The following is a 10,315-nucleotide window of genomic DNA, read 5'->3' on the forward strand; positions in this document are numbered from 1 at the left end:
AAGTTCTACTTTATTTGGAGGCCCTAACGTATCCAGACAATGATTTCTAAAGTGCTAGATTCTATTTCATTTGGTAAAAGTTGGAGAAGAGGGTAATTTTAGAGTGTATTAAATTTTTTTTGACTGATCACAAACAGTGGTTTGTTTCTCCACCTCAATAAACAAGATGTAGTTCAGCTGTGTGCTAGTCACTGTGGAAAAGACGGTGCCTGCAAATGAGATCTCTGATATTTGCTCATTGGACACCATCCCTACTCTGGATGAGCTTGAATGACACAATGACATTCATACCACACAATGAAGGAGCAACAGTGTCCTGGCAGACCAAGGAGTATATGGACAGACCATATGGGCTGTAGATACAGGATGGCATGTCAGAGGCAGGCTTGGGGTCAGTTGGAAATCTTACTCCATCACTGGCTGTGCCATCCCCCGCAAGTGACTTCTGTAGGCCTCTGTTTCTTCATCTGTAAAACAAGGGTGATAACACTCAGGAGTTTGAGTCAGGAGGAAAGTCAATGGAAACAGTTATATTACACATAGCTGGTAGGCAGTGGGCACCCCAGCTGTAGTGGCAATTATGAGGCTGAAGGAACAAAATGGGTAAAGGCCCTGAAGCAGGAAGCAGATCTATCTGATGTGCTCAGTGGGTTCAGGACTGGAAGAGCGCTGTTGCATTTATTCTTTGAACTTATGTTTCTTTACCTGTAAATGGAGATAATAATAGGACCTAGGCCATAGTATTGTAATGTGTCATATAAATAAAGGACTCAGCAGTGACTGGCCTTTAGTAAGTCCTCAATAAGGGTTAACTGCTATTGTTACCATTTCAACCTGCTTCAATAGGAAACATCAAGCCTATATTAAACTAGCTTGGTTCTTTTTTCTTTGTTTGTTCACAGAAATGGAAAAATAAATTGGCTTTTTAACCCCCACTTGCTTTGCTGCCATCCTCCTTATGTGTTGCTAAGTAAACAAGGAAATGTCATCAAGAGATCCCCAGAGTCTGTCATTTGTGGGGTACATTAAGTTACCCAGGTCCAGTAATAATTTATCAGAGGAAATCTGCTTATTTTACTTGTTTTATTCCTTTTTTTCTACCCTTATACTGAGAATTTAACTCAGGGGTGCTCTACCACTGAGCTACATCCCCAGCTCTTGTACTTTTTTGTTTTATTTTATTTTGAGATAGGGTCTTGCTAAGTTGCTGAGGCTGACCTTGAACTTGTGATCCTCCTTCCTCAGCCCCCTGAGTAGCTGGGCATGCAGGCCCACTTCACTATGCCTGGCTCCTTGTTTTATTCCTACACATTAAGATCCTAGCATGGATATTCTGGCAAGAAAACATAACGGTGATCACATTTGGGAAGCTAGCTTTTATTTTTTTATTATGGAAAATTCCAAACATATACAAAAGTAGAGAAACTAGTATAAAAACCTCCAGGTACCCATTTCCCAGCTTTAAAAAAGTTACCAGCACCTGACGGACCTTGTTTATCTAGACATCTCTCCACATTCCCTCCTCCACTGGATTATTTTAAAACATATCAAAGACATAAGTTTTTTTGGTCAGTACTCTGATATGTACCTCTAAAAGATGAGGACTTTCTTTTTTGACCCACCACCAATGCCATCATCACACTTATGAGACTAATAGTAATTTCTTAATATCATCATATATCCAATTAGTGTTCAGATTTTTCTAATTGCTCCTTAACTGCTTTATTGCAATTTGTTTTTCATACTCAGGATTCAAAGTTATAGACCCTACATCTTATTGATACATCTTTAAAGCATTTTAGAATCTCCAGGTCCTCCCCTCTTTTATTTTCATGCGATTTTTTATTTGTTCTTTTTAGATATACATGACAGTAGAGTGTATTTTGACATATTATACATACATGGAGTATAACTTATTCTAATTAGGATCCCACTCTTGTGGCTGTACATGATGTGGGGTTTCACTGGTGGTGTATTCATATATGAACATAGGAAAGTTATGTCCAGTAAATTCTACTGTCTTTCCTATTCCCTTCCCCCTCCCTTTCCTTCATTCCCCTTTGTCTAATCCAATGAACTTCTATTCTTCCCTCCTGCCCTTATTGTGTGTTAGTATTCACATTTCATAGAGTTTTGCTATAAATTTATAGAAGAAATCAAGTGGTTTTTCCTATGGAACCTCATACAGAATATTCTGGATCTTGTTAAATGCATTCCCACAGTTTAACACATTCTCTGTTCCCTGTTTTCCTGAAGTAGAATCTACAGACCTGGGCTCTATTTTTTGGCCTGTACTTCATTGAACATGATGGCATGCGCTTGCTGTTGCCCTGCCTCAGGAGGTACAAGGGTCTGGCTGTTGCTCTGTCTGTGAGTTCACAGTTGATGAGCAGGTCCAGGTGTTGTTGGCCTGATCCATCGGGAAGTTTCCCATTGGCCTTTCCCCTAATGGCTTTCGCAGCCATTAGAGATGGCTTTTAGATCCATTATCTCATTAAGAGATTGCAAAATAGTGTTATATTTCTATCTTTCTACATTTATTAACCATAATTCTTCTAGGAGGAATGTTCCCTTAACAACTATTTGGTTACCTTGAGGTATTATTGGAAAAGAAAAAGCAACATAAATGTTTGATTCTTTTTATTTGCTGTTTTTTTTTTAGATGTATGAGTTCTTTCCCAAGCATCCTCCAAAATTATCAGTTATTTCTTTATCTTTATATACTTACAGATTTTAATATATTTGATGTATCTCAGAATAAGACCCTTTTTTATTTTGGGGATTCTTTTTAGTTATACAATGCAGTAGAGTCTATTTTGATATAATTACACATGCATGGAACATATCTTTTTCTAATTAGGGCCCCAGTTTTGTGGATGTACACAACGGTGGCATTCACTGTGTACTTATGTGTATTCATATAAGTACATAGGAAAGTTGTGCCAGATTCTTTTCACTGTCTTTTCTTTTCCTAACACCCGCTTCCCTTCATTCCCCTTTGTCTAATCATTTGAACTTCTATTCTTTCCTCTCTACCTCATTGTTGGTTAGCTTCCACACACCAGAGAAAACATTCGCCCTTTGGGTTTGTTTTTTTTTTTAATGGGAGAGGGGATTAGCTTGTTTCACTTAGCAGGATAGTTTCCAGATCCATCCATTTACTGGAAAATGTCATAAAGTCATTCTTCTTTATAGCTGAGTAATATTCCATTTTGTGTATATATCATAATTTTTTTTTATTCATTTATCTGTTGAAAGGCATCTAGGTTGGTTCCGTAGCTTAGCTATTGTGGATGGTGCTGCTTTAAACATTAATGTGGCTGCATCAATGTAGCATTCTGATTTTAAATCCTTTGTATCTATACCAAGGAATGGAATAACTGGGTCAAAATATGTTGCTCAGATTCTTCTGTCTTGGAGCAAGTGTAGCCCTTTCAGTTTGGCTCCTGTGATTGTTGACGTGAACTTGGCTGCCTTTAATACCTTCCTTACTTTCTGGAATGACAAACTATCCCAGCCTCAACTTGTAAAGACCCAGGCTCAACTACTTCTCCAAGAAGCACTGATTCCTTTTAGTATAAAATTACATTTAAGACCACACTCTGGGCACTCCTCTGATCATTGCTTCTGGTCTGGCCAGTGTGATTTTAAATACTTACCTTTAAAAACAAAGGCCAAGAACTGAAAGGCTTCAGCAACAAATTAGCCCAGTAACTAATCTGATTTGCTGTCCCAGTAAAAATAGTTTTTTAATATTATCAAAGTATCTGAAAATTACTTTCTAAATTTAAAATAAGATTGTAAAATGTTATAAGGTATTAGAAATTGCCTAAGAGAAGTGAAGAGCAAACTGGATTAGGAGGCATAAGAATTAAAGTGGGGAAAGGGGAGGGGCCAAGGAAGTAGAAGGCAGGAAAGGAGGGGCTAAGTATGCTCCCTTGTGGGTATTGTTTAGCAGAATCAGTCCTACATTTGCACAGATAATGTCGCAGACATCTACATGTGGCCCAACATGGCCCCCCATGCCTCTCCCCGTTATGACTTTATCTGTCCTCAAATGCCTACTCTTAGTCACAAAGACTAATAGTTTTCAACCCTGATCTTTGACATGTGGACCAATCAGCAGTAGAGTCCAATAAATAAAAAGGAAAGGAAGGAGATGGAGAAGGAGAAGGAATGAGAAGGAGAAGGAGGAGGAGGAAAAGGAGGAGGGGGAGGAGGAGAAAAATGTATTTATTTATTGTTTTCTCTTGGAGGGCTCTTCAAACTTTATTCTGAAAATATATTCTTCTTATTTGGGGAAGGTTTTATTGTTAGATATCTTTTTCATATGAAATTATGTGACAATGGCCAAAGATGGAAGTTTTTGACATTGTCATTAAGTTGGCAGATTATTGTTTTACAAGTCTGTCTTGAAATATGAATAGTCTATGAAATCCAAAACTGTGGGCCACCTCAGGGGCATTGCTGAAATGCTCAGGCACCTGGGAAAGAAGGGAGGGCACTGGAAGATAAAGGTTAGGTTTTCTTCAGGTTTAAAAGAATAAAATATGCATTGGTATGTGAGGCTAAGGGGAGAAGAGTGGGGGACTAGGGAAGGGTTAAATCTAGGTTGAACAGGATCCATCAAAGGCTGTGATCAGGAAAGAAGGCACAGAGGAGCCCACAGAGTCTGGCTGAATTGGATAGAGTCCCTGTATTGGGGCCTGTGGCCAGAAACACCGTGGTACTTGGGATAGGGCAGACCCTCCTCTTCTTATCCCTTCCATTTTTTGTGACCTATTTTCCAACCCTCTCCTTTCCACTCCACCAACCCTCCCCGAGAGAACAGAGCTATAGTAATTTGAGCATAAAATAAGTAAATAAACAAAACAAAATTTTTACTGTTTTAGAAGCTCTATTCTTAGATGGGGCTGTTTTCTGGGGGACAGACTGGCATTGGGATGAGGGGTAAACACAAAGGCTCAAATAGAGGGTGCAGAAATATAATAGAATCCAGGGGCCTTCAGGGAGTGGGGAATGCATGCTGTTAGCTCAGAGCATGGGGACTTGTTCCAGAGCAGGCTAGCCTGCAGCTGGGTGAAGCCCTGTTTAACATTCTCAACCCTCTGATCTTGACACCTTCCTTTCTATCAGCAGAAGACCCTGGCTTCTAAGCAAGAGCTGACTCCCTCCTCTGGCAAATTCTGAGGAGCAGAAACTGCCTGATAAAAGCCACCAGAAAGTGCAGAAAGGTCTGGGACCTGAGGAGAGACACCAGCATGACTGCTTCAGGACAGTTGGCTTGTTCTTGAAGAGGGAAGACTGGAGAGATGAGACAGAACTCAGTGGTAGAGCATTTGCCTAGCATGTGCAAGGCCTTGGGTTCAAGCCCCAGCACTGCCAAAGGAAAATAGGAAGAAGATAGGGCCTAGGTCAAGGCTGAGAATGCACCCTCCTCCACCTCTGGTCTTCCTTCAGGTGAGACAGAAAGGAGAGAGTGTTGAGTGTCCAGGTCCCTGTGCCTGTGCTCTGTATCATTACTGACACCTTTTCATATCTCTGGTCATGCCTTTCCTATCAACTTTATGGACTTTTTTTTAAAAAAATAGCTTTATTGAGCCGGGAGTGGTGGTGCATGCTTGTAATCTCAGTGGCTTGGGAGACTGAGGCAGGAGGATCACAAGTTCAAAGCCAGCCTCAGCAACAGCAAGGTGCTAAGCAACTCAGTGAGACCCTGTCTCTAAATAAAATACAATAAAAGGACTGGGGATGTGTCTCAGTGGTGTGCCTTGAGTTCAATCTCCAGTACCCATCCCCCCAAAAAGATAGCTGTATTGAAATATAACTCATATACTATGCAATTCATCCGTTTAAGGTGAACTCAATGGTTTTTAATGTATCCACAGATCTGTGATACCTTCACCACAACCAATTTTATGACATTCTCATCATTCCAAACAGAAAGCTCTTACTCATTAAGTCACTCCTTTATTTCCCCCACGAACATTCATGTACAAATTTTTGGATGCATGTGTTTTCATTTCTCTTTGACATATATCTCAGAGTAGAATTTCTGGCTCTATGACAATCTATGTTGAACATTTTGAGGAATTACTATTTTTACAGAGTCTGCACCATTTTATATTCTCATCAATCCTGGCCTGTGTGGGTGTTATGGTTTCTTTATATTCTTGACCACACTTGTTATCTTTTTTTAACTTTAGCCATCCAGGTGGACATGAAGTGGTATATCATTGTGGTTTGGGTTTGCATCTCCCTGGTGGCTAATAATGAGCAACCTTTCATGTACTTATTGGCCATTTGTATTGGCTTATTTGCACTGGAGAAGTGTCTATTCAAATTCTTTATCCATGGGCTGGTTTTGTGAATGTTGGTATTACTCTGGGTTCAGTCTTGGCCCCCTTTTCTCTTATCCCTGTACACATACATACTAATGCCTTCTCCCTACTTCCCCATTCATTCTTTCAATTGTGTTTTCATTCAACAAATATTTATTATGCTCCTAAAATGTACCAGGTCCATTGTTGAAGATGAGTTCTTTGCTATTGGGGAACATGCTTTGTTTCAGGGCTAGGAATCCAATCTGGGGCCTTGTGCATGTGAAGCAAGTGCTCTACCACTATATCCTCAGCCCAAGGCTTGCATTCTTTTAAGAGAGGAAGATGTTAACTAAAAAAGCAAGTGGGTAAGATGACAGAAATAGCTATGACATCAATATAACACGGTGATGAAGAGTACTGATGGTTGGGCAAGAGGGTAGATGTTACTTTAGATTGGGTCATCAGGGAAGGTCTCTCTTAGGAGGTGACATTTAAGCTGAACCTATATGATAAGAAAATGCAAACCATAAGAAGCCTCAAGAAGAGCATCCCAGGTGGAGGGAAGCAAGTGAGAGGCATGAGCTTTGTGTTTCAGAGGAGGAAGGAGGCCAGCGTGGCTGGAGCATGAGGAGCTCAGGGGAAAGGAGCAGGGGTAGGGGTCAGAGAGGTAGGCAGGACCTTCCTTTCCTTCCAAGGATGGTCAAGAAAAAGTGGGTTAGGCCTGGGATTCCCAGGATTACCCCTGATAGGAATTCAGAGGGAACCGTCAGTAAACCACAAGCACATGGCATCCTCCAAACAGGAAATTGAAGCTTCTCAGGGCCTTCTCTGTACCTAATTATAACTCTTCCCACATAGAAGCAAAAGGATATTAGACCCAAGAACAGTGAAGAAATAAAAAAAAAACTGGCGTGAACCATTATTCTACCTAAAATAGAAAAATAAAACCCAAACTAGCACTACAAGGTGACAATTTATGGTGTTGGAAATGTCTTCAGAAGTCTTTTTAGAGTTTTGTGTTGAATGTTTATGGAAGGTGTAAAATTCTTATAATGCCAGCGTTTTATGAACAGTGCAGTTGGCAACTCCTTTTAGCCTGATCCCTGCTTTCAGGAAATGCGGGTTTTCCTTCATTTATTCATATTGTTTCCAGCCCATCAAAAATAGACAAGATGTAACAGGACAGTCCATTTGTACCATTCTTTTTGGAAATAATTGCCAGAAGCACTTTACGGTTGTCAAAGCCCCACCGATGTGACTCCCGAGCGGTCCTCTGTGTTAAGAAGCACAGCCTTCTCGCTTGTCTTTGTATTCCTCTCCCATTTCCACCACTGGCAGGATAATCAGGCTGGGAGAAGCAGCCCTTTAAAATTCAGTGCTATGCAAAGGGCAAGAAGAGGGGTGAAAATGATCTATACAGAAGCCCCCAAAGAAAAGGGAGGCATACACTCCCTCTGTTTAAGAATGAGCTTGATGAAAGAGTCAGGAAAAGCTCGGTTTACCAGATACGCAGATATGCAGAACCATATGCATGCATTAATTAAGCCAATGTGAAGGAGGAGGAGGGGATCTGAGAAAATAACAAAGCTGCAGTGTATGCGTGCAATGATTTTTCATTCTGTTTCGCTTCAGCTCTGCCCCTGCAACAGAGGATCTAATCAATCTGCCGGCTATTAAGTTTGTTAATTGATAATGCATACTAATTAGGCTGTGCGCAGTTACTTAAGAGACTTTGCTAAGGTGATTGTAGGCACAAGTCCAAATGGAGTTTAAAGTATTCTGTGTGAGGTTAAAACCCATCAACCAGAATAGATGGATTTTATATTATAACAGAAGGCACAACATACCCATAAGTATTTAATGTATTGCACAGTTATCCATTATTACATATTTTAACTCTACAAAATAATTAAAAATGTGAAAACAGCTACTAAAAACTACAACTAAATCACATTGGTGAGGGTTTGAGGAAGTGTCAATGAGAGAGTGCTATTTTCTCATCAAGGTAAATGTTTAATTTTCTCATTTATATTTGGGGACTGTCAGGGTGAGCAGGGAGGAGGCTCTGTGTGAAGCAAGACTTATTGAGTTGTGTGGACACCAGAGGCACTGGCAGCCTTGAGTGTCAGGTTGTGATGCCCATGTTTCAAAGGTCAGCCCTCCAGAGGCTGCCCACTTGACCCATAGAAACACATTATCTGGGAGCTCAAGGTTGAAACATGTTTATCAACCATAAAATTAGCTGCTGGTCATATGGTTGGTACCTTTCCTTTGGAGTTCTACTCTTTGGACACTAAAGAGGACATCCAGGCATCCTTGCAAATGTGCCTTGCCAAGAGGCTGGCTCATTCTTCTCTACATCTTGGAGAATCATTCAGTTCATTTTAACTCCCAAAGATATGTCTAGTTGGGTCCAAAGAGATTTCTTCAGATGAGAATGATGTCTCATTCTGCTCCCATGAGTTTCTTAGATGTTAGGATGAGTCAAGGACAGGTTACTGGCTCAGAAATCACATTACAGGGTGAACCTTGAATAATCAAAATTCTCCATGAGGTTCTGAAATAAACCCTTTCTTCTGGAAGATTCAGAGACTAGCTTTATGGGTTTCTTTTCTTTTCTTTTTGATGGTGCTGGGAATTGAACTCAGGGCCTTGTGCATGTGAGGCAAACACTCTACCAACTGAGCTATATCCCCAGCACTTTATGAGGTTCTTTGTTCATTCAATCAGGAGACATCTCCTGAGTAGATTCTATATTCCAGGCACCATGTTCAGTCCTGGGATATCATGACAAACCAGATAGGCAGACACCCCCTCCCCCAGCCGCCAACCCGCCCCCTTCTAATGGGAGAAGAGGGGGCTCTGTGTATATGATTTCTACCTTTCAGCAAAAATTTTTTTCTGTGTTCTAGGCACTGTACAAGGTATTAGACATAACAAGAAAACCAGATAGATACTGTTGGGCAGGCTTAAGCCATATCTAGGACAAAACCTGTCCATCCCTGGAGCTTCTGGGTTGAACTATAAAATGGCAGTTGGTTATTACCAAGAACAGTGTTCCTATCAAATTGTTGATAAATGTCTTCAATGTGTTTTAAAACAAGTTGGGCAGGTGACATTAATAAAAATTGTACTAGGTTAATCTACAAACTAATATTTGAAAAATAAGAATGAAAGAAAAGCTCTCCACCGAAGACTACTGAACAGAGGGAGGTGTCTATTTTATCTCCACTCCTTGGGCAAACTGAGAGTTCCCACAAACAGAAATTTGGATGCTAGCAGGAGGCAATGGTGTAGATAGTGTGCATTTAATTAACAAATGAATTGTGTTCCTACAGTGTGACCATTGAACCTGGAGCTGATCCATACTGCTTTGTTTTAGCTATTTTGAGATAACTGAGTTCAATGAATCTGTGTAGGGGAAACTAATCTCTGAATAGTCGATGAAAAACATCTTAAAAAAAAAAAAGCCTGGAGATTCACTATGCTTATGAGCCAAACATTTTTATCTTGGTCAAATAGCATAACACAAGATCAGGGTGAATAGAGATACTTTGAGATAGAATGAGCCATTTCCAAAAAAAATTTGAGCAAGCAAGAATTTACCTGGATATGCTGGGCACAAATTTTAAAGTTATTACATCCATGGCAGCATTGCATAAATACAGTATTGTGAGCATGTGCAGTGTCACAAGCATTTATTCTTATTGTGCCAAAAAGTGAGATCATATTTAAAAAAAACAATTAAAAACTATATATGTAGCTGTTTTTTTTTCTTTACTGAGAAGGAATAGCAGGGCCTTATATTCCGACCTATTGATGCCATCAGTTGGTAAATAAACAACATTCTGAAAGCTGAGTGTTTTAACAAATGGATTCCAAGCAAGGGAAAGAGGAATAAAATAAACAGTCTTCAGTTTTGTGACATTTACCCACTAGAAATGAAGTCTTGCTTATTAAGACTAGAACTATATGAAAGGTCATTAGGGTAT

General features: G+C 40.0%; 1 non-coding gene across 1 annotated transcript; it reads right to left on the reverse strand.

The window, feature by feature from the left end:
• Positions 1-8,946: 8,946 nt before the first annotated feature.
• Positions 8,947-9,019, reverse strand: Trnav-cac (transfer RNA valine (anticodon CAC)). Its single transcript has one exon. It is a non-coding gene; the product is annotated as a tRNA-Val (tRNA).
• Between the last annotated feature and the right edge of the window lie 1,296 nt (positions 9,020-10,315).

Source organism: Marmota flaviventris, chromosome 5, assembly GCF_047511675.1.
Source record: "Marmota flaviventris isolate mMarFla1 chromosome 5, mMarFla1.hap1, whole genome shotgun sequence".
Lineage (NCBI taxonomy): Eukaryota > Metazoa > Chordata > Mammalia > Rodentia > Sciuridae > Marmota > Marmota flaviventris.